The 23,528-nt window shown below is 33.9% G+C and overlaps 1 pseudogene; it reads left to right on the top strand.

Annotated features, from left to right (window-relative positions):
* The first annotated feature begins 8,314 nt into the window (after window positions 1-8,314).
* LOC142606430 (LEAF RUST 10 DISEASE-RESISTANCE LOCUS RECEPTOR-LIKE PROTEIN KINASE-like 2.4) lies at window positions 8,315-23,007 on the top strand (annotated as a pseudogene).
* The last annotated feature ends 521 nt before the right edge of the window (window positions 23,008-23,528 follow it).

Raw genomic sequence — 23,528 nt, 5'->3', positions numbered from 1 at the left:
ATTGCATAAAATCTAGAAATTTGTGGATTTAATCATAAAATATTTGATCAAGAATGCATATATAGTCCTCAATAGAATGGATTGGTAATATCGATCATTAAAACTAAAAATTTTAACAAATATCCAACTTTATTATTAAGAACACAGAATTGGTAGTGGATGCAATGTCAACGTATATAAAGCTTAGTTGAACATATAAAATAAAACAATAAAACAAAGGCAAATTTTGTTTTCAGTTGAGATCTTGTAGTAACAATATTGATCCATAATGCATGAATCATGATTCCCTATGAGAACCATGCATTTTCTCTATCGGATCATCAAAAGTTATGGCTCTTCTACAGTTACTTTAAAATCTAGACTTGCTTCATTAAATTCAATCTCAGGATCATGATTGGTGTTAGGTTTCTTTTGTGTTGACATATTCTATGCCAAAGTTTTCTTGTAATAAAACATTTGATTATTTCGTATATTGTGGATCAATTTGTAAGTGGGTTGGGATTTCAAGAACTGAAATTGCAGTTGGACAAAAAGGAATTTCGATTGAGCAAATATGATTTGCTGTTCAGCAAAAACGTATGTGAGAGAATTTGAAAAGAAGTTGAGGCAGTGATCTCGCAAGACACTTGGTAGACCGAAATGGTTAGAACCCGAGAGAATTTTGTTACAAACTCCCTTGCTATTCCAACCTTAGTTCTGCCATTGATTTAGGAAGAACCAAAATTTTTCCCTACAATACATATTTAAGATATATGCTTTCCAAAGCTCAACTGAAACTATTCATTAATAGCGAGGGCAGCTCTTCTAGCAATTGAAGTTGCTCCATGGTTCTAGCTTTGCCATTATCAAAGGTGATTCGGCTATTGTACCAGGGTCTCTCTCTAGTATTGTGGATATGATGTGAAAACTATTCTCTCTACTTTTGTTGCTTGGGACTTTGTCCATGTTGGTAGAGATGTTTATATTTGGCCCATAGTGTGGCTTTCAGTTTCTTGGGCTGTTCTATTTATTGATGGGCTAGTTGCCATCTCTTCTCAACCCTCCTCTGTTTCGGACTTCGTAGAAAGAGATGGGTTTGGTCCTTTAGGTGTTTTTGTAAAATAAAAATGATTATTTAGCAAAAATAAACCCTTGAAAACTATTCATGTTTTTATAGAAAGAAAAAGCACTTTCTTACCGCCATAAAAGGTGTACGAAAATAAGCCCTCTGAATCAGAAACCTAAGGGATGTGCTAAGATTACTGAGCTAGCTCACTAGAACCAGCGGTTATGATCAATTTACATGGTCCGTGCGGTTTTGGCTGTAAATTGGTAGCTTACAAGCCATTTGGGTGAGTTGGGTAGAGGAAAATAGGGGAGAAAATGGGTTTTTTGATTGTTTGGTTGAGAGGAGAAAAGGTGAAAGATTTTGGTAGGATCCGAGTGTTTTTTTTTTGGAGCCACTAAAAATGAATTATCCCCCAATTTAGGGAGAAAATGGGGAGCAGAAGAGTAATTACAATCAAATGATTTTTTTGAGAAGAAGTTAAATGACTTGCTACCATTCTTCTATCGGTTTGATTGTTTGCCTCTTTTTCTTTTTTGGGTTAGTTGTTTGGTTTTTTTTTTTCGTCAACCGGGTGTGATTGCTTGTTTGCTGTTGTATATTTATTTATTTATTTTATTGGTAATGATTACTTTTTTTGTTGATTGTTTGCTCTCTTTTTTTTCAACTGGGCATGATTACTTGTTTGTGTTGGCTGTTTGCCCTTCTTTCTTTCTTTTGTAACGAGTAATGTTATAAATACAAACTATTTTACAATATTTTTACAAATTGCTAATGTGGCTTAAGTATTTTTCAAATAATTATTAAAAATGTAATGTTAATGGTGGCACATATTAGAACTAGTAAGAATTTTTCACATCAATAGTTTGTAAAAATGTTATAAAATAATTTGTAACTGTAGCATTACTCTTTTTTAATTGGGAGGATTACTTCTTCTTCTTCTTCTTCTTCTTTTTTTCCTTTTTTAAACTAGGCATGAATTTTTTTTAATAAGTTCAATGACTAAATTTATATAAACTACCTTTTTCATTCCTCCCTCTCTTTTCTTCTCAACTAAACAAATGAGTTTTAATCTCTCAACTTTTTCATTATCGCAATGAAACACACATGAGAGAAATTTTTTTTTTTTTAAATTCCATCCTCCTATCATTTTCCATTCCCCCAACCAAATAGACACTTAATGTATGTATCGACAAAGAATAACCATAAAATAGGGATTGATGTATGTATGGGCTTCCCATTATCCCATATGAACTCCATTGTTAAAGGGCATTGCAAAGTTTCTAACATTTGATATTATGTAATATTAGGATCATAAAATATTTTATGGAAGGACAGTGTCTATTACAAAGTTTTGAGTGTTCTGAGGTTTTGACTCAAGAGTCAAGGAGTCAAGTGAGTCTTTCCATTGCGCGTCAATGGAGAAGATAAGTGGCAAATTCCCGTTTGTGGTCTCTAGCGGTGGAACAAAGGGATTTTCCAATGCACATACTAATATACTATGTTTCATAATAATTTTAGCCTATTTTCACAGGTCTTCCTTATCTAATATCCAAGTTAACTACCTATTAATATATATTTTTCTTTGTTATGAAAATAGGTCTGTGAGAGAAGAAGGTTATACTGTTAAAATCATGGTTCTCAGACCTGGACCGGATCGTACAGTCTAATCCAGTTAACTGTGAACTCCTCGTTATTCTAGTTATTTTAACCCTAAGAACCTCTCTATGTGAAAAAAGCATAGAACCGCTCGAACTGCAGTCAAACTATATGGTTCTGAGAATCGTGACCAGTTTTAGCGGTTCACACTGTTCCTTTTTTTTTTACTATATTTGGCTAGAAAACAGATCTCAGCCCATAAAGAATTTGAATATAAAAAATAAGATAAAATAATTTGCGAGAGAGTGAAAGAGAAAACATAGAGCCAAGTTACCAACATCACTGTTACATTTCCAATAGTATATTTTTCTAATCATCCCCACCTCCCATTTTCTTCTTCTCCTTCTTGGCAACACTTCACCCAAAAGGCAGCAGCTAGAAATTCAACTCCTCGTATTGTCTCTTATTTCTTGAGTAGTGCACTAATAACTTGTATAGTTATATTCTTGTTTGGAACATGTTAACTAATACTTTTAGGGCATTGGCTTAGAAGTTATTTTAGAAAAATTTTATTAAGAGAATAATAAAACAATAAATGTTGCTGAAGGCTTTTTATATTTTTCATGAAAATAGTGTCAAAAGACCTACACTTGACGATGCGAGCCACACTCAAGGGTGGAAAAGACCTATACTTGATCTTAGCCAAAAAGGAAAAGACCACGGCACCCAAGAAGAACACAAAAAGAAGCCTTTAGTTAAGACTAACCAGCCTCAATATAGTGGACTTAATACCTAGCACTACAAAAAAACATGGGAAAAGAATCTAAATGTCCAGAAAGTGCAGCCACATTAATCAGAGTGTTTAAGGAATATTTTCCTAAAAGTAGATAAGTTTGACGTAAATGATACGTAGATGAGCACATTATGCAACATTTTTTTTCTTTGATTATTCTTATGTTCCTATAAATAGATTATTAAATTTGTTTTTAAAAGTCTTCTTTATTTTCTAAGAACAAAACTTTTTTTTTTTTTTGGCATTAGAAGAATTACAGATATAAACAAAAAAAAAGAGAGTAAACAATTGTGAATTTTATGGATAAGAGTTCGAGATCTTTATTGTATTTGTCATCTACGAATATATATATATATATATATATATATATATATATATATATATTTATATATTTATATTTATATTAACTTCAATAAGTTTAGAGATATATAAAGTGAGATTTATTATTGAAATTATTTAAAATAAATTAATTTTTGTATATGTTTCATAACTTTTAAAACTATTAGTATACTTTAACCATATAACATCTAAATCATTTAACAAAAATAAATCTTGTTCTAAAATGTTTAAACGTTAAAAAATGTTAATTGCGATCAATATGACTTAAAAGATAATTCATAGCTTACAAAATTGACTAGGTGAGAAAAAAATATTTTGAATTATATAAAACTTAATTAATTTGATATAAATATTTTATTATATATGATAAAATAACATATGCTAAATTACTTTATCGACCTAGCTACTTTATGTACAATATGTGCATGTATGTTTTTATATTGGAATGTAATTCTTAAAAATTACATTCCAATATATCATGCTGTGACAAATAAACAATCAAAATGGAGATTGCAGGAAAAGTCATCTTCATATTTATTTACCTTGAAAAGTTAGCCAAAAAAAATCGAAAATAAGATTTCACTAGATTAAAAGCAGTACAAACGAATTCAAAAATAATAATTGTGAGAATAATGTACGAACATAGAAATTGGGATGCAGGTTCTCACAAAATAAATAAAAAATTGGGATGTGAGAATTAATGGGCTTCCCAATATCCCATATATATATATATATGAACCGCCATTGTTAAAGGATATTGCAATTGCAGCCTTGCAGGGTCCCTAAGATAACCGTATTATGTAATTTATTTTTTGCTAAATAACCATATTATGTATTTTTCTCAGTGGTATATGGTCCTTTAAATTAGATTTTTCTGTCAATTATATTGGGATCGTACAACTGCAGGCATAGGTGTGTCCATGGAGGAGGCTGGTCAAATTTATTTTCTGGTTGTTAGATCCATTTTGGTTCAGGCTACCTTTTTCATGGGAAATTAATTCGTTTATATCAAATCCACACGACACAACTCCACTCTTCTTCACGGTTCAAACAAGCCTGACAGATTTCCACAATATTCTCTATTTGACTGCTCTGAGATTTTGATGATCACCAAAAAGGGGAATAAAAAGTAAAATAATTAAGTGAATCTTTTGGGTTCCCACTGCATGGGGATGATGACTGATGAGTAGGAAACTTATCTTAGAATTGAGAAGTTAGTTGATATTAAATGATATTATATTAGTAATATAAAAATTCAGTAATGAGAGACAAGTGTACAAAAAATAATTACCAACTAACATCTTTGAAAGTAGTTATGAAATGTTGATACGGTTATTTTGTACCCATATCTTTCAATCATTGAATTTTAATACAATTAACATACCATCATGCTTTTCTTTCTTTTAGAGTCATCTGGCCATGTTTCAAGAAATTGACAAACATTGACAATTAATAAAACTAGAAAAAAAGAGTAAATACAATTTTCACAAGAAACTATTTATGTTTTTATAGAAAGAAACGACACCTTCTTACTGCCACAAAAGGTGTACTATAAGCTCTTTGAATCAGAAACCTAAGGGATATGTTGAGTTTATTGAGCCAGCCCACTAGAACCATCAGTTATGATAAATTTATATGGACCTTACGGTTTTGGCTGTAAATTAGTAGCTTACAAGCTATTTGGGTGATTTTGGGGTAAAGGAAAGTAAGAGAGAAAATGAGTTTTCTTATTGTTAGGTTGAGAGGGGAAAAAGTGAAAGATTTTAGTGAAAACTGGGTGTTTTCTCTCTACTAAAAGTAAATTATCCCCCAAATTAGGAAAAAATGGAGAATAGAAGAGTAATTACAGTCGAATGACTTGACTACCATTCTTATCTCGTTTTGATTGTTTGCCTCTATTTTTTTTGGGTTGGTTGTTTGGTATTTTTTTTTTTTTAATTTCTTCGTCAACCAGGTGTGATTGCTTGTTTGCTTTTATAATTTTTTTATATTATTTTATTTGTAATGATTACTTGCTTTTGTTGATTGTTTGCTTTCTTTTTTTTCTTTTTCTTTTTTCGTTTTTTCCAACTGGGCCTGATTGCTTTTTGATTGTTTGCTTTTATTTATTTATATTTATACTAGGCATGATTACTTGTTTGTGTCCGCTGTTTGCCTTTTATTTATTTTTTAATGAGTAATGCTATTGACATAAATTATTTTACGACATTTTTATAAATTGTTGATATTGCTTAAGTATTTTTCAAATAATTATTGGTAAGTAAAAATGCAATATTTGTGATGGCTCAGTTTAAAACTATTAAGAATTTGTCACATCAATAGTTTGTAAAAATGTTGTAAAATAGTTTGTAACTGTAGCATTACTCTTTTCTAATTGGGCGGATTGCTTCTTCTTCTTTTTTCCCCTATTTTAAACTGGGCATGAATCTTTTTTTAATAAGGTCAATGACTAAATTTATATAAACTACCTTTTTCATTCTCTCTCTTTTCTTCTCAATGAAACAAATGAGTTTTGTGGGTTCTAGTTAACTTAACTAGTAAAATTTCTGATTGTTGAATAAGAGATCTGGTGTTCAACATCTGCCTACACCAAAAACCGATTAGTGTTTTGGTCTGATAATGAAGAGCTGCCATTAGGAGTGGATACCATAGGTTGGAACTCTCTCTAAAAAAAAAAAAAACAAATAAGTTTTTATTCCTCAATTTTTTCATTATCCCAACCAAACCAAGGAAGTCAATACCGTACCAGAGGCTGTACCGGTTTAGCCACCAGTACGATATATTTCGGATACCGGTCAATACCGTTGTACCATTTTGGGTTTACTGCTATTATACACACACACACACACACACACACACATACACCAAAATCTCTAGAACCATGTTTATAAACATATAATATTTCACTTATATTATAGTAAATATAAAAGTTTATCATAAAATATTATCTCAATTCAGAACAAATTATTTATAGTTTTAGACTTTAGTATCAATTAAAAGAAAAAAAAAACACAATATAAAAAATAGAAAGCTTAGTTGTTCAATGCATACTAAGAAAACAAATAATACTAATAAGTTAATGTAAATAAGTTACCATTATGTCCTTACGAAAATTCAAAAATTACAAAACTAAAAAAAAAAAAAAAGCATTTTTCTGTATCGGTCGATACGCCGGGTACTGGCCGGTATTGCCCAAAATTGGCCGGTATGGCCGGTACGGCCGGTACTTTTTCCGGTACAATATAAAAGTGTACCGGTACCGGTGCATTGGCCGGTACGGTATGTACCGGCCGGTACCGGTACGGTATCGACCACCCTGAACCAAACACACATGAGAAAATTAATTTTTTTCCATCTTCCCACCATTTTCCATTCCCCCAACCAAATAGAGACTTAATGTATGAACCGACGAGGAATAACCATAAAATAAGGATCAATGTAAGTATGGGCTTCCCATTATCCCATATGAACCCCATTGTTAAAGGGCATTGCAAAGTTTCTAACATTTGATATTATGTAATATTAGGATCATACAATATTTTATGGAAGGACACTGTCTATTACAAACTTGTGTGGATGCACACAAGTGTGCAACAAGTTTTCCCCTTTTTGGAATGACACCTCGGGCCATAGGCTTGTCAATGGAGGAGGATAGCATGTGGGCTAATCAAATTTAGGTTTGGATTAGCTCCATTTTGATTAAGGCTCTTTTTTTCATGAGAAATTAAGGTTGCGTTTGACATTGACTTAAAAAGTCAATTTTTTTTTTACTATTTAACTTATTTTTGTTACAACTCAACTTATTTTTGATATTATTTATGGGTACCATTGCACTTTTTGATACTATTTATGGGTCTCACTTTACTATTTCAGTTATTTTTTAGCTTTATTTACAGACTTTTAACAAAAAGTTTTCAGTTTCCGTTAATAAGTTGTTCTTAAACGGACTCTAATTGTACCAAATCGACACGACTCACACTAAACATAATCTTCACAATTCTTAAATGAATAATTATTAGATACTTCTAGAATACAATGATGTGGTATTCCCCTTTTTCACATTTACAGCAAATTCCACTAATTAAATTCATAATAAAATCTCTCACGAATGTGAAATGAAAGAATTTCACATCACTATACCCTAGAAAAAGTATCGTTCCACATCACCGAGTAAGGAACTTTCCTCGGTGGTGTCCCCAGCCGAGGTATGAAAAGGATGGATATCCCCATGCAAAGCACCGATCATGTTACCAACAAGTCCACCGACAATAATAACGAAAATTGTAGCAGTTCAAAAAAGAGGGAGTTTGAAGCTTTTTGTGAAACTCTCGGTGCCTGTAGACTCATTGACATGTTTGGGTTGAGTACCACCGTTTTTCACAAGTCTCCTTATCCAAATTTCTAGTCTATTACCATGTTAAACAATGAACCCACATGATTAGCAAAAACAGAGAACCCACATATATTATATAAAAATATGGAGTAATGAAGCAAGAAGAAAATAAATTACACAAACACGTTGTTTTAGTTTTTTTGGGATGGCTTGCGTCTCTCTGTTTGTTTTCTTTCTTCTCTCACACCTTTTTCTGCTTCACTCAACTGAAGAAGTAAACAGAACACTCACAAATTGTTCACCCTTTCACTGTGGAAAATTCGGTATCATCGGTTTTCCTTTCACAGATAGCTCACACCCACATTGCGGTTTATTGCCAGTAAAATGTGACGAAATACCTCCGATGATCCAACTTGGGTGGAGTAGAGGACCATATAAAGTTATAAATATCTCTAACACTAATACCACACAATCTACACGTATCAAGGACCTTTTACTTTCCGATGCCTTGAATATCCAAAAATGTGAACCCATAACTGTAGGAAATGAACACGAAATTACCAACCTGTGAGAAACAAGAATAAATAAAATACACGCAAAAGAAAAATAATCATATGCACAAAATAGTATTTACCTGATTCGGCAATTTGCCTACGTCCATGGAGTTCCATTGACTAAGCCTCAGAAAATCTCCTATTAAAAACCACACAACATTATTCTGGTTGGGTCCGGTCGTCAACCGGATCAAATATAACTAGGCTGCACAAAGCCCAACAAATCTCCCAGTTGGAGACTAGTTCAATCACCAACATCAGCCGCTTATCTTCCAAAAATAATCCCTCATCCCTGCAACTCATCCTCCTGTCCTCAAGCTAGAAGACCAATTGAAGCTACACACAGCTTCAACTTCTCAATAGTGACACCCTTAGTCAATATATCTGCCGGATTCTTAGATCTACCAATCTTCTCAAGTATTACCAGCTTATCTTCAACAAGGTACCGGATAAAGTGGTATTTTATGTATATATGCTTCGACTTTGAATGAAAAGCTAAATTTTTAGCAAGAAAAATTGCACTCTAACTATCACTATGTAGAATGCCTATCTCTTGCTTCTTACTCAATTCATCTAAGAAGCCATGTAGCCAAATTATCTCCCTTTCAGCTTCAGTTGTTGCAACATACGCAGCTTCTGTAGTAGACAAAGTAACAATCTTTTGTAAATTTGAAACCCAAGATATAGTTGTACCACCCAGAGTAAATACAAACTCAAAAGTACTCTTTCTACTATCAATATCACCAGCAAAATCAGCATTTACATAACCTTGCAGTTTCAAACTTGCACTTATGAAGCAAAGCCATGTGTCTGATGAACCCCTCAGATATCTCAGAATCCACTTGACTACCTCTCAATGTTGCTTTCTTGGCCTACTCATGAATTTGCTCACAACTCTCACTACATGTGCAATGGCTGGTTTTGTACACACCATAGCATACATCAAGCTGCTAATAGCTGAGGCATAGGGCACCTTGCTCATATAGTCCTTTTCTTCTTCTGTCTTCGGTGACTGTTCTTTACTTAGTTTGAAATGACTACCCAAGGGTATGCTCACTGGTTTAGCTTCATTCATGTTGAATCTACTGAAAATTTTCTTCACATACTCTGACTGTGAAAGTTTCAATGTACCATTAGCCTTGTCTCTAATGATTTTCATACCAAGGATTTGCTTTGCAGCTCCTAAATCCTTCATTGCAAACTGTTTTGACAATTGCTTTTTCAGATTATTAATCTCCTGAATGCTAGACCGTGCAATAAGCATATCATCCACATACAACAGTAAAATGATGTAAGAATTGTCAAAAGACTTAACATAGCAACAAGGATCAGCTTCACATCTCTTGAACCCAATTCTATGCATAAAACTGTCAAATTTCTTGTACCACTGTCTACAGGCTTGTTTTAAGCCATACAAGCTCTTTCTCAGTTTGCAGACTAGATTCTCTTGTCCCTGAACAATAAACCCTTCTGGCTGAATCATGTAAATATCTTCCTTCAAGTCACCATGAAGGTATGTCGTCTTCACATCTAACTGCTCAAGATGTAAGTTTTCTGCAGCCACCATTCCAAGTACTAGTCTAATTGTTAACATCTTCACAATTGGAAAAAATATCTCTGAGTAGTCAATGCCCCTAATCTGCTGGAACCCTTTAACAACTAATCTGGTCTTGTAACGTTTGCTACCATCATGCTCATTCTTTATTATGTATACCTACTTGTTGTGCAAAGCCTTATTTCCTACTGGCAATTCAGTCAGTTCCCATGTCGGATTCCCCAACAAGGAATCCATCTCATCCTTCATGGCTAACGCCTATTTGCTTGAATTCTCATCTTGCAAGGCTTCATCATAACACTCTAGCTCACCACTATCAATCAACAAGAGATAATTTAGAGTATGTGAATAATGCTGTGGAGGTCTAATGGTCCTAGAAGATCTGCGGACTTTAGCTACAAGTGTACTCTGGTCTACCTGTGATCTACATTCTCATTATCTTCTTCACCCATTTTCTGGACAGTACTTTTAGTCAATTCATCTAAGTTGACAAACTCAAATTTATTTTGATCTATCTCTGTAACATCAGGCACTATAGTTGACATGTCCTTATACATAACCTATTCATTAGATATCACATTTCTACTTCTAATAATTTTTCTGTTTTGTTCATCCGAAAACCTTTAGCCAAATTTCTCATCACCATAGCTATTGAAAAAACATATTTTAGACTTTGTATCAAGTTTACTACGAGCATCAGAATCAATATGAAAATAAGAAACAAAACCAAAAACTTTTAAATGGGAAAACTTTACCTCTTTGACGCTCCAAACCTCCTCAAGAAGTCTGAACTCCATGGGAACTAATGGTCCTCGATTTATCAGGTAAGCTGCAGTGCTAATAGCATCAGCCCAGAAAGTTTTTGGTAGTCCAGCATGCAACCTCATACTCCTAGCATGCTCATTGAGAGTTCTGTTTATTCGCTCAGCCACATCATTCTGCTGTGGTGTCCCAGGAATGGTCTTCTCCATCATAATTCCTTGTGTAGCATAATACTCTCTGAACCCTCTATCTATGTACTCTCCTCCCTTATCTAACCTCAAACATTTTACTTTTAAACCTGTTTCTATCTCAACCATGGCCTTCCACTTCTTAAAAGTTTCAAATACATCAGATTTATTTTTCAGAAAATAAACTCATACCTTTCTGCTTGAGTCATCAATGAAAGTGATGTAGTACCTTGAAACTCCAAGGGATGCAACCGGAGAAGACCCCCACAAATCAGTGTGTACTAACTCCAATTTTTCAGCCTTCGGTGTCCTGCCAATTTTCAAGAAGCTCACCTTTTTCTGCTTTCCTAAGATGCAGCTTTCACATATGTCAAAATCAATGGACTTCAATCTTGGTAGTTTTTCTCTTGACAGCAGCATCTTCATCCCTTTCTCACTCATGTGGCCAAGTCCGCAGTGCCATAGGCTTGTATTTGTACTTACTTCAGCAATTGCAATTGTGTCTCTTGGACTTGAGGTCATATAAAAAGTACTAGTCTTCTTTCCATGAGCCAATACTCTGACTCCCTTTGTAGCCTTCCAAGTACTACCAACAAATAGTATTGCATGCCCTTTATCAAGTTGTTCAATAAAAATCAGATTCCTCCTTAGGTCAGGAATATGTTGAACCTTCTCTAGTAACCAAATAGACTTATTGGGCAACAATATTCGGATGTCTCCCATACCCACAACATCCAAGGCTGCACCATCAGCCAAATACACATTATGAAAATCACCTACAACATAATTCTATATGATGAGTGTTATGAAATGACTTTCCTGAGTCCAAAACTCAATCATCAAGTGGACTGTCTACTGCAAGAAGTAATGCATCCTGTACCTCTTCTATTACAACATTAGCAAAATCGTCTTCATTCTTCTTTTTAGAACTTTTGCATTACCTCCTAAAGTGGTCTGTTTTCCCACAGTTCCAACATTGTACTTGTTGACCTGATTTAGATTTACTTCTATTTCAATTAGAATTTCTAGATTTTGATCTGCCCCGATTTGAATTTCTATAATTACCTCTACCTTTTGTCTCAAGGTTTAGGGAAGAACCAGATTTTTAAGTTTCACCTGCATCTCTTCTGCGAATCTCCTCAGTCAGAATTAAATCTCATATGTCATTGTACTTCAGCTTTTCTTTTCCTGTGGAATTGCTTACTGTCATCCTAATTGTTTCCCAACTGTTTGGCAAAGAAGCCAAAACGATCAATGCACAGATCTCATCATCAAAATCAATTTCTATAGACGACAATTGATTTGTGATAGTGTTAAATTCATTCAGATGTTGTGCTACTGATGCGTTCTCTGCCATCTTTAGATTAAACAGTTTCTTCATCAAATGCACCTTGTTGTTTGCTGACGGCTTTTCATACATACCAGAAAAAGCCTTCATCAAATCTGCTGCGGTCTTCTCCTTTACAACATTATGTGCAACAGACCTAGACAAAGTTAATTTGATAACTCCCAATACTTGTCTGTCAAGAAGAGCTCATTCCTCATCCTTCATAGTCGCAGGCTTTGCCCCTAGAAGCGGCAGATGCAACTTCTTTCCATAAGGATAATCCTCAATTTGCATCCTCTAGAATCCAAAGTCTGTGCCATTAAACTTTTTTATTCCAAACACCTTTCCTGCTTCTTCTGCCATTGCTCCCACTTAAACCTAACCCTAGGCTCTGATACTAGTTGTAGGGAATGAATACGAAATTCCCAACCTGTGAGAAACAAGAATATAGAAAACACACGCCGAAGAAAAATAAATTACATGCACAAGACAGTATTTACGTGGTTTAGTAACTTGCCTACGTCCACAGAGTTGCAGGAATTTCACTATTATCTAAGAAAAAATACAAAGTGCGGCCGTACAGTTTTTCACTCTCTCAAAACAACAATAAGAACCCTAATCACCAAATCAACGTTTTTTCTATATCCTGTGCGTAGGATTCACAATGGCCCAAGTCTCCACTTCATGGACTAAACCTTAGAAAATCTCCCATTAAAAACCACGCAACATTATTCGGATCGGGTTGTCAATTGGATTAAATACAACCAAGCTCCACAAAGCCCAACAATAACCAATTTTACTCTTCCCAACAATCCATTTATCTCTTTCAAACTCACCACACCTTGTCAGACACTGTTTAAATGCAATCGCACTCTTAATATCACTTCCCCTAGAAATTTTACGTACAGGATTTACGGAGACTATAACCTCTACTATAGTCATTTAAACGATGACTCTCCTTTTTTTTTTCTTCTGATGAATGTTCCTTTATTCGGCTCCCAAGAAAAAAGCACTCAGATAAAGATACACTGTTTTCACTCGTCAGTGCTGAGTTCGACCTTCAAGTTTATGTATCTGATGCTTGTAGCAGTTGTTATGGTCAGGGAGGTCAATGTGAACTCGAACAGAATGGAAAGTTTCATTGTGCCATTGCAGACAAAGGTATATATAGACATCGAATAACTCAAAACAAAATTGGACCTACATGTACACATATATTGAAAATGCATGTAGGGTTCTTTGCATATAAATTTCTTTACATTCTTATGTTATGGTAAATCCTAATACAAGTTTCACCAAAAAAAAAAATCCTAATACAAGTACTGCAAATATTTCTGTTCCATTGCTTGATGCATCCCAAGGGGCATCGCACATGCGAGGGTTGCCCTGCTGCACGGCCGGTTTGGACTGGGTTGGGCTTTGATTTTCTGGTTTTAAATTTTTTTATTATTTGAACTATTTTTTATCCAGAACAATATGTCTATTTGCTACACTTTTTCTATATCGGTGCAAATGTGTATATAAATAGTTCGACTCTCACTCATTTGAGTCAGTTTTTACATTCATATATTTGTACATAGAGCCAAAAACAGAAAAAAGATGTAGTTCTATTTATTGTACACTCAAATTGTTATACTTCTTTTGTATTTTTTTTTTTTTTAAGTTTTGTATGTTATTAATCATTATATTCTCAAGAAACTTATAGTACTCGTTGTATGGGGTGAAACAGTCATAATTTATCGATTTGTCAATTCACTCATGCACATGTTCTTGAATTAATGCAAGTGTTTCTTTAAACTATTTGCCCTTCTTTCATTTCAAACAAATTTTGCATTCCTATCTTCATGCATAGAGTCAGAGAGAGAAAGAAACACAATTTTATTTGTGTGTACTCAAATTGTTGTTCTTTTTTTGTGTGTTGATCATTGTTTCTTGGGAGATATACATCCAAAAGACTCAAAGCATAGTTTTGAGGGGTTATATCAGTTGTAGAAATTTGTGATGAAGAATATAAAAAGAGATGAGAGAAAAATGTGAGAGTTTAGGCTATTTGATCTTGTGGCCTACATCCATTGGATAAGAGCCTAAAGGGCCACATTTTCTCACACTTTTTTTTTTCTCCTTTTTAGGATTTGGAATATTCAAACCTCTTCAAATATTTGACTACTTAATCGTAAGTGTGAAGTCCTTTTATCTCAGACACACCAAGTTATTACCCAAGGCAACAATTTGGGAATGACGTTAAGATATTGGCTAAAGGTTTTGAAACCAAATCCCCATAAATGTCATGAGGCCTTAAACACCATTAATTCAACCCCCTTAGGATTCTCATACACTTTTCAAGAAAATACATCAAAATATAGTATCTATATTTCTTATGGGATTACATATAAACGTTAAAAATAATTTGAATTTGAATTTTATATTAATGGTCTCAATCCTGCAATCTTCTCTAGCAATCATTACTTCTTTTGAATCAATGTCTTGATTAGATCTTCAATGACATGGAAACGAGTTTGTCGATATTAATACATAGAAAAAGAATTAAATTTGTTTTTATAAAATCTGCATCAGATAATTGTAGATCTTCATTGCTCTTTGTTAAGTACAGTTGAGATTTAGATTTTAAAAATATAATAACTAAACAAATTTGGCTCCGTTAATTTGTTTCAATATTATTTTTTAAATTATTCAACTAACAGTGATGTTCTTTGATGCTTTAGATACAGGGAGGCAGAGATCGAAAGCGATAGTGATAGGTAACATTACTTCTTTAATCAAATTTTTGGTTGATACTAATATACACATGTTTGGTTGGATCGCCTATCCTACAGAAAAATGATTCGATATGGAAGTGAGCTTGTTTGTCTTTAAAACATAAACTGTGACCCCTTTTTTATTCCCTCTCAGTCTCTCGTAGTGTATCTAACTATCAAATCTTTAGAGTATTATTCATGCGATTATATAAGGTTCTGCTATCGATTTGGTAATGATTCCATTTGCTTCATTTTTTATTATTGTTCAATGCTGTGTACTAGCTTGTATGTACGAATCCATCAGTAAAATTGCTAAATTTTTCGTAGTTCATGATTTTCCTCCAAGGCTCCCTATCTCCTGTCAATTAAAACCTAACTACTTTATTCTGCTTAAGGTATTGGATGCAAAGTCATCCTTAGCTTTTGCTTCTTCATTGTTAGTCTTTTGTCAGTTGTCACCACAAAGAAAATGCAAATTTATTGAGGTTCAAAACATTATCAATAGGTTGTTTGAGTTATGGTTGTTTCACCACATAACTTTATAATTTTTGTCCTTTTATCACTACTGCTTCATTTGTTGGACCACGTAACTTTATAATCTCTATTCTTTTATTACAGATTCTTCATCTGTTGGAATTGGAGTTCTAATGGTTATAATACGTTGCTTCTGGGTAAAGTTCTCATTAATATCAATAGGTTGTTTGAGTTATGGTTGCTTCACCTACATTCTTGTATTTGTCATTACTTGTGACAACAATTTGTCCTTTTGTGAAATAATAAACATAATTCTTATTTGATTTGTGTCGTTGTCTATATTGGTAGATTGCATTGTGATGTATTAAGAAACAATGATTTTGTTTTGTATTTTTCTTTATAGTTTGTTAATACTAAATGGATGCTTATTTGGAGCTCTATGATTTTTTTTTTCTGCTTAAACCTAGCCCCCTTACTAGAATTTTAATTTCATCACTGCTCGCCTGCACCATACATGATGCATCCTAAGGGGCACCACACACACAAGCATTGCTCTCCCATACATGCCAGTTTGTATTGGGTTAGGCATGTGCTGGACCATGATGATTATTGATGATGAAGACATACTCAAGTATTTTATAGCATTTAACATCGTGCCTTGAGGGTCTGTTTTTAGAGTGGTTATAGTGAGTAAAATTGTGGCCCATCTAACAATCTCTCTCTCATAATTACACTTCTGTGACCCAAACGCATGACATTGGCTCTGATATCACTTATCGGACCATGTTATGTCACTTCATTTCAAAACCAATTGATAATGAGGAAGACAAACTAGAATTTTTTTATAACATTCAACATCACATCCCCCAATATATTCAAATTAACTCCTTTTAAATTAATAGAAAAGGTAAAAAAATAATGAACTTTCTTGTTATAAAATCTATATCAAATAATTGTAGACCGATCTTCCTTGTTCTTTTTTAAATACTTTTGGGATTATAATAATAAAAATTAAAAATTGAAAAAAAATTGGCTCCGTTAATTTGTTACATTAAATTTTTATTATTATTATTCAACTAACGATGAAGTTGGACAAAAAGGAATTTCAATTGAGCAAATATGATTTGTTGTTCGGTAAAAAGGCATGTGAGAGAATTTGAAAAGAAGTTGAGGCAGTGGTCTCGTGGGATACTTGGTAGACCGAAATGGTTAGAACCTGAGAGAATTTTGTTACAAACTCCCCTGCTGTTCCAACCTTAGTTCCGCCATTGATTTGGGATAAACCAAATTTTGACCAACAATACGTATTTAAGATATATGCTTTCCAAAGCTCAACTAAAGCTATTCATTAGTAACGAGGGCAGCTCTTCTAGTAATTGAAGTTGCTCTATGGTTCTAGCTTTGCATTATCGAAGGTGATTTGGCTATGATTCTTACACAAATAATTATTAGATATTTTTGGAGTATGGTGATATTGTATTTTCTTCTCTTAGATTTTATTTTTTTATATTTATGGTGAATTTCACTAATTAAATTTATAATATTATTTCTCAAAAATGTGAAATGAAAGGGCACCACATCACTGTACCTAGAAAAAAGTACTTAATAATTTTCCTTCCTAAACAAGTTACATAGATTTCCGCAAAAAATTTTGACTACTCCGACGTTTTGAAGAGCATAAAAGAAGTGAGTCTTTCATCTGCGCGTCAAAGGGGATGATGATGAGAAAGGAACTTTCCTCGGTGGTATCCCTAGCCGAGGTGTGAAAGGGATATCCCCATGCAATGAACAGACCATGTTTCCAACAAGTACCTACAGACGGTAACAAGGACAACTGTAATACTTAAAAAAAGAGGGAGTCTGAAGCTTTTTGTGAAACTTTCGGTGGATTTAGACTTATTGCCATGTTTCGGATGAGTACCATCGCTTTTTCACAAGTCTACCTTATCCAAATTTCAAGTCTATTACCGTGTTAAACAGTGAACCCACAGGTATTATATAATATACGGAGTAATGACTAATGAAGCAAGAAGAAAATAAATTATACAAAAACGTTGTTTTAGTTTTTTTGGGATGGCGCGCGTCTCTCTGTTTGTTTTCTTTCTGTTAAATATTAGCATTGATACACTATGTTGAATATGCTATTATGGATGCGGAAGCGAAAACATAAAGTATAGAACACAATAATACAAGAGGATTACGTGGTTCAGCCTAACGGCCTACATCCACGGAGGAAACCCTAAAGGGCTACATCAATAATAAATTAGAGTGTAGAACAAATCCTGTGTTACAATGAACCATAACATGTGTATATATAGTAGACTAAACCCTAAACTAATAGACTTCTAATACAAGTAGGAAACTTGGTTTGCACACAAAGTAGAATTAGGCTTGGGCTTATGCTAATGGGCTAATATATCTCTAACACCCCCTCTCAAACTCAAGATGGAAACTTGATGAAATCTTGAGATTTGATTAGGTTGAAAAGATCCCTTGAATGAAGTTTGGCTCTGTGACGGTGGCTTAAGAAAGGCAATGGTCTTGCAGTGTTGATGCGACTTCTAACGGTGACATGACTATACCGGAGAATTTTGACGGCAGCAGTGGAAAACCAAAGAAGATGAACGCAGCAAAGAAACACCAAGGAAGACAAAGATTGCTCTTAATACACCGTAAGGACAAAAAAAACATGGCCATAGGAAGGCAGCTCTGATACCATGTTAAATATTAGCATTGATACACCATGTTGAATATGCTATTATGGATGCGGAAGCGAAAACATAAAGTATAGAACACAATAATACAAGAGGATTACGTGGTTCAGCCTAACGGCCTACATCCACGGAGGAAACCCTAAAGGGCTACATCAATAATAAATTAGAGTGTAGAACAAATCCTGTGTTACAATGAACCATAACATGTGTATATATAGTAGACTAAACCCTAAACTAATAGACTTCTAATACAAGTAGGAAACTTGGTTTGCACACAAAGTAGAATTAGGCTTGGGCTTATGCTAATGGGCTAATATATCTCTAACACTTTCTTCTCTCTCACCTCTTGCTGCTTCACTCAGCTGAAGAAGTAAACAGAACACTCCCAAATTGTTCACCCATTCAATGTGGAAAACTGGGTATCATTGGTTTTCCATTCACAGATAGCTCACACCCACATTGCGGTTTATTGCCAGTAAAATGTGACGAAATACCTCCGACGATCCAACTGGGGTGGAGTAGAGGACCATATGAAGTTGTAAATATCTCTTACACTAACACCACACTGTTCACACGTATCAAGGACCTTTTACTTTCCGATGCCTTGAATACCCAAAAATGCGAATCCGTAACCAATTTTACTCTTCCCAACTCTCCATTTATCTCTTTCAAACTCACCACACCTTGTCAGACACTGTTTAAATGCAATCGCACTCTTAATATTACTTCCCCTAGAAATTTCAAGAATTGGAGCTGAGGAGACTATAACCTCTACTATAGTCATTTAAACGATGACTCTCCGAGTTTTTCTTCTGGTGAATGTTCCTTTCTTCAGCTCCCAAGAAAAAAGTATTCAGGTAAAGATACACTGTTTTCACTCGTAACTGCTGAGTTCGACCTTCAAGTGTATGTATCTGATGCTTGCAGCAGTTGTTATGGTCGGGGAGGTCTATGTGAACTCGAACAGAATGTAAAGTTTCATTGTGCCATTGCAGACAAAGGTACGTATATATAGACATCGAATAACTCAAAACAAAATTGGACCTACATGTACACATATATTGAAAATGCATGTAGGGTTCTTTGCATATAAATTTCTTTACTTTCTTATGTTATGGTAAATCCTAATACAAGTACTGCAAATATTTCTGTTCCATTGCTTGATAAATCCCAAGGGGCATCACACACGCAAGGGTTGCCCCGCTGCGTGGCCGATTTGGATTGGGTTGGGCATGGGTTGGGCTTTGATTATCCGGTTTTAAATTTTTTTTATTATTTGTGCGAACTATTTTTTGTCCCGAGCAATGTCTATTTGCTACGCTTTTTCTATTGGTGCAAATTTGTATATAAATAGTTCGACTCTCACTAATTTGAATCAGTTTTTACATTCTTATTTTTGTACATAGAGCCAAAAACAGGAAAAAGATATAGTTCTATTTGTTGTAAACACAAATTGTTGTACTTCTTTTGTGTGTTGTTAATCATTATATCCTTAGAAACCATCACAGTCTGTCTATTTGTCTTCACAAACATTTTAGTCCATGACAACTTGTCAATTCACTAATGCACACGTTTTTGAATTGGTGCAAGTGTTTCTTTGAACTATTTTCCCTTCTTTCATTTCAAACAAATTTTGCATTCCTATCTTCATGCATAGAGTCAGAGAGAGAAGGAGACAATTCTATTTGGTGTGCACTCAAATTGTTGTGCTTTTTCTGTGGGTTGATGATTGTATCTTGGGAAATATACGTCCAAGAGACTCAAAGCATAGTTTTGAAGGGTTAAATCAGTTGTAGAAATTTGTGACGAAGAGTATAAAAAGAGATGAGAGGAAAATGTAAAAGTTTACACTGTTTGATCTTGTGGGCCTACATCCATTAGACAATAGCCTAAGGGGCCACATTTTCTCACATACATTTTCTTTTTCTCCTTTCAGAATTTAGAATATCTAAATCTCTTCAAATATATGACTACTTCCTCGTAAGTGCAAAGTTCCTTCATCTTATATGCACCTAGTTATTACTGAAGGTAATAACTTGGAAAATACCCTAAGATATTGGCTAAAGGTTTTAAAACCCATAGATGTCATGAAACCTTTAAACTATTAAGTCAACCCCTTAGAATTCTCATACACTTTTCTTGAAAATACATTAGAATATGGTATCTATATTTGTTATGGTATCTATATTTATTTTGAAAATACCTTAAAAACTATGCGATTTTCTCTAGCAATCATTACTTCTTTTGAATCAGTGTCTTGATCATATCTTCAATGACATGGAAACCAATTTGTAGATTAATACATAGAAAAAGAATGAACTTTGTTGTTATAAAGTATATATCAGATAATTGTAGACTGACCTTCATTGCTCTTTGTTAAGTACAATTGAGATTTAAATTTTAAAAATAAATAAACAAATTTGGCTCCGTTAATTTGTTTCATTTTAAAATAAAATAAAAATTATTCAACTAACAGTGATGTTCTTTGATGCTTTAATACAGGGAGTCAGAGATTGAAAGCGATAGTGATAGGTAACATTACTTCTTTAATCAAATTTTTTGGTTGGATCGTCTATCCTATAGAAAAATGATTCAATATGGAAGTGAGCTTGTGTGTATTTAAAACATAAACCGTGACCCTTTTTTATTCCCTCTCAGAGTCCGTTTGGATAGAACTTATTTTGCTGAAACTGAAAACTGAAAACTGAAAACACTGTAGCAAAATAATTTTTAAATGTGTGAATAGTGCTGTGGGACCCATTTTTAATGAAAAAGTTGCTGAAAAGTAAAATTTGTGAGACCCATGAACAGTGTATTTGTGCACTGTTCATGGCTGAAAAGTCCAAACTTGCGGCTGGGTTAAAAAAAAAAAAAAAGAGGCAAAACGAGGACGCAGGAAACTTGGACGCGCTATCCAAACTCCACCTCAGTCTCTCATAGTGTATCTAACTATCAAATTTTTATTATTCATGCAATTATATAAGGTTCTGCCATCAATTTGGTAATGGTTCCATTTGCTCCATTTTTTATTATTGTTCAATGCTATGTACTAGCTTGTATGTACAAATCCATCAGTAAAATAGCAAAAAATTTCGTAGCTCATGATTTTCCTATCCAAGGCTCCCTATCTCCTATCAATTAAAACCAAACTTCTTTATTCTGCTTAAGGTATTGGATGCCAAGTCATCCTTAGCTTTTGCTTCTTCATTGTTAGTCTTTTGTCACTACAAAGAAAATGCAAATTTATTGAGTTTCAAGACATTCTCAATAGGTTGTATAAGTTATGGTTGTGTCACCACATAACTTTATAATCTCTGTCCTTTTATTACAACTACTTCATTTGTTGGACCACATAACTTTCTAATCTCTATTCTTTTATTACAGCTACTTCATCTGTTGGAATTGGAGTTCTATTGGTTATAATCTGCTGCTTCTGGAGTAAGTTCTCATTAATAAAAATAATTAATTTTTGGAAGAAGGAAACTCGAACTCATCGGGATTTCGAAGCCTTTCTAAGGAATTATGGACCTCTTGCTATTAGAAGATATAGTTATGCAGATATAAAGACAATGACCAATTCCTTTAATGATAAATTAGGCCAAGGGGGCTATGGTAGTGTCTATAAGGGGAAATTACAAGATGGCTCTTTTGTAGCAGTGAAGGTTCTGATCAAAGAAACAAAAGGTAATGGAGAGGAGTTTGTTAATGAGGTTGCAAGCATTAGTAGGACCTCTCATGTTAACATTGTAACTCTTAAGGGATTTTGCGTTGAGGGTTCTAAAAGAGCTCTTATCTATGAGCTTATGCCCAATGGATCTCTTGAGAAGTTCATATATAAAGGAAATCCCTCAAATTCTAATCATCAATTGGGTTGGGAAACATTATACAAGATTTCAATCGGCATTGCACGAGGCTTAGAGTACTTGCATAGAGGTTGCAATACACAAATTTTGCATTTTGATATAAAGCCTCACAACATTCTATTGGATGAGAACTTTTTTCCAAAGATTTCTGATTTTGGCCTCGCAAAAATATGTCCTAGAGAAAAGAGTATTATATCAATGGTAGGTGCAAGAGGGACTACAGGATATATAGCTCCTGAAGTAGTTTGTAGGAATTTTGGAGGGATCTCTCACAAGTCAGATGTCTATAGCTATGGAATGATGGTTTTAGAAATGGTGGGAGGCCGAAAGAATGTTGATGTTAGTGTTGATTTTTCAAGTGAAATATATTTTCCGCATTGGATTTACAAGCATCTTGAACTAAATGAAGAGTTAAGACTGCTAGGATTTTTAAAGGAAGGAGATGAAGAAAGGGCAAGAAAGATGATAATAGTGAGTTTGTGGTGCATACAAACTAACCCCTTAAACCGACCATCAATGAGTAGAGTGGTGGAAATGTTGGAAGGGAGTCTCAACTCCTTGCAAATCCCCCCTAAACCTTTCTTGTTTTCTCCACCAAGAAGATCACCGACAAAGTCTTCAACTATAACGGTGTCAATACAATAGGACTCTTTGTCCCAGATAGAATACATCTCTTCTTTATGGGAAACTTTGAACTGTATTTAGTTTTAGCTTGTCAATGAACATCTTTTCATTATTGCTTAATATATTTGATGAAACCTTTATGGTATTCGCAATGAAATTAGTAATACTAAAAAGTCCAGTACTAATTGAGAATTACGGTATACCTGACAATATAATGAACACAAATAGTACGTATCATAGGCAAAATATTAAGTTTTGGATTAGAAGATACATTTTATATCTTTTTTCCCCCTTTTCATCATGGAAAGTTGTGGAACTTATTTCTCTTGAGCATTAGCTATTTCAAATTTTTATTCCTCGAACTGCATAAAATGTGGAAAGTTGTGGACCCTATCATAAAATATTTATCAAGAATGCACATAGTTTAAATTCCTCAATATAACTGATCGGTAATATCAATCATCTATACTATTATTTAAGAGACTTCTCTTGTTTGGATCATATTTTTTTTGTTCTAAAATACCCTTACATCCCTGGGTTTAAGTAGAGACAAAACTAAAGGATAGTCCGGTAAAAATATATATCTAACTTGCACTAAAACA

Source organism: Castanea sativa, chromosome 8, assembly GCF_040712315.1.
Source record: "Castanea sativa cultivar Marrone di Chiusa Pesio chromosome 8, ASM4071231v1".
Taxonomy (NCBI): Eukaryota; Viridiplantae; Streptophyta; class Magnoliopsida; order Fagales; family Fagaceae; genus Castanea; species Castanea sativa.
The sequence above is the reverse complement of the archived record's forward strand: the minus strand, read 5'-3'. Positions and strand labels throughout refer to the sequence as shown.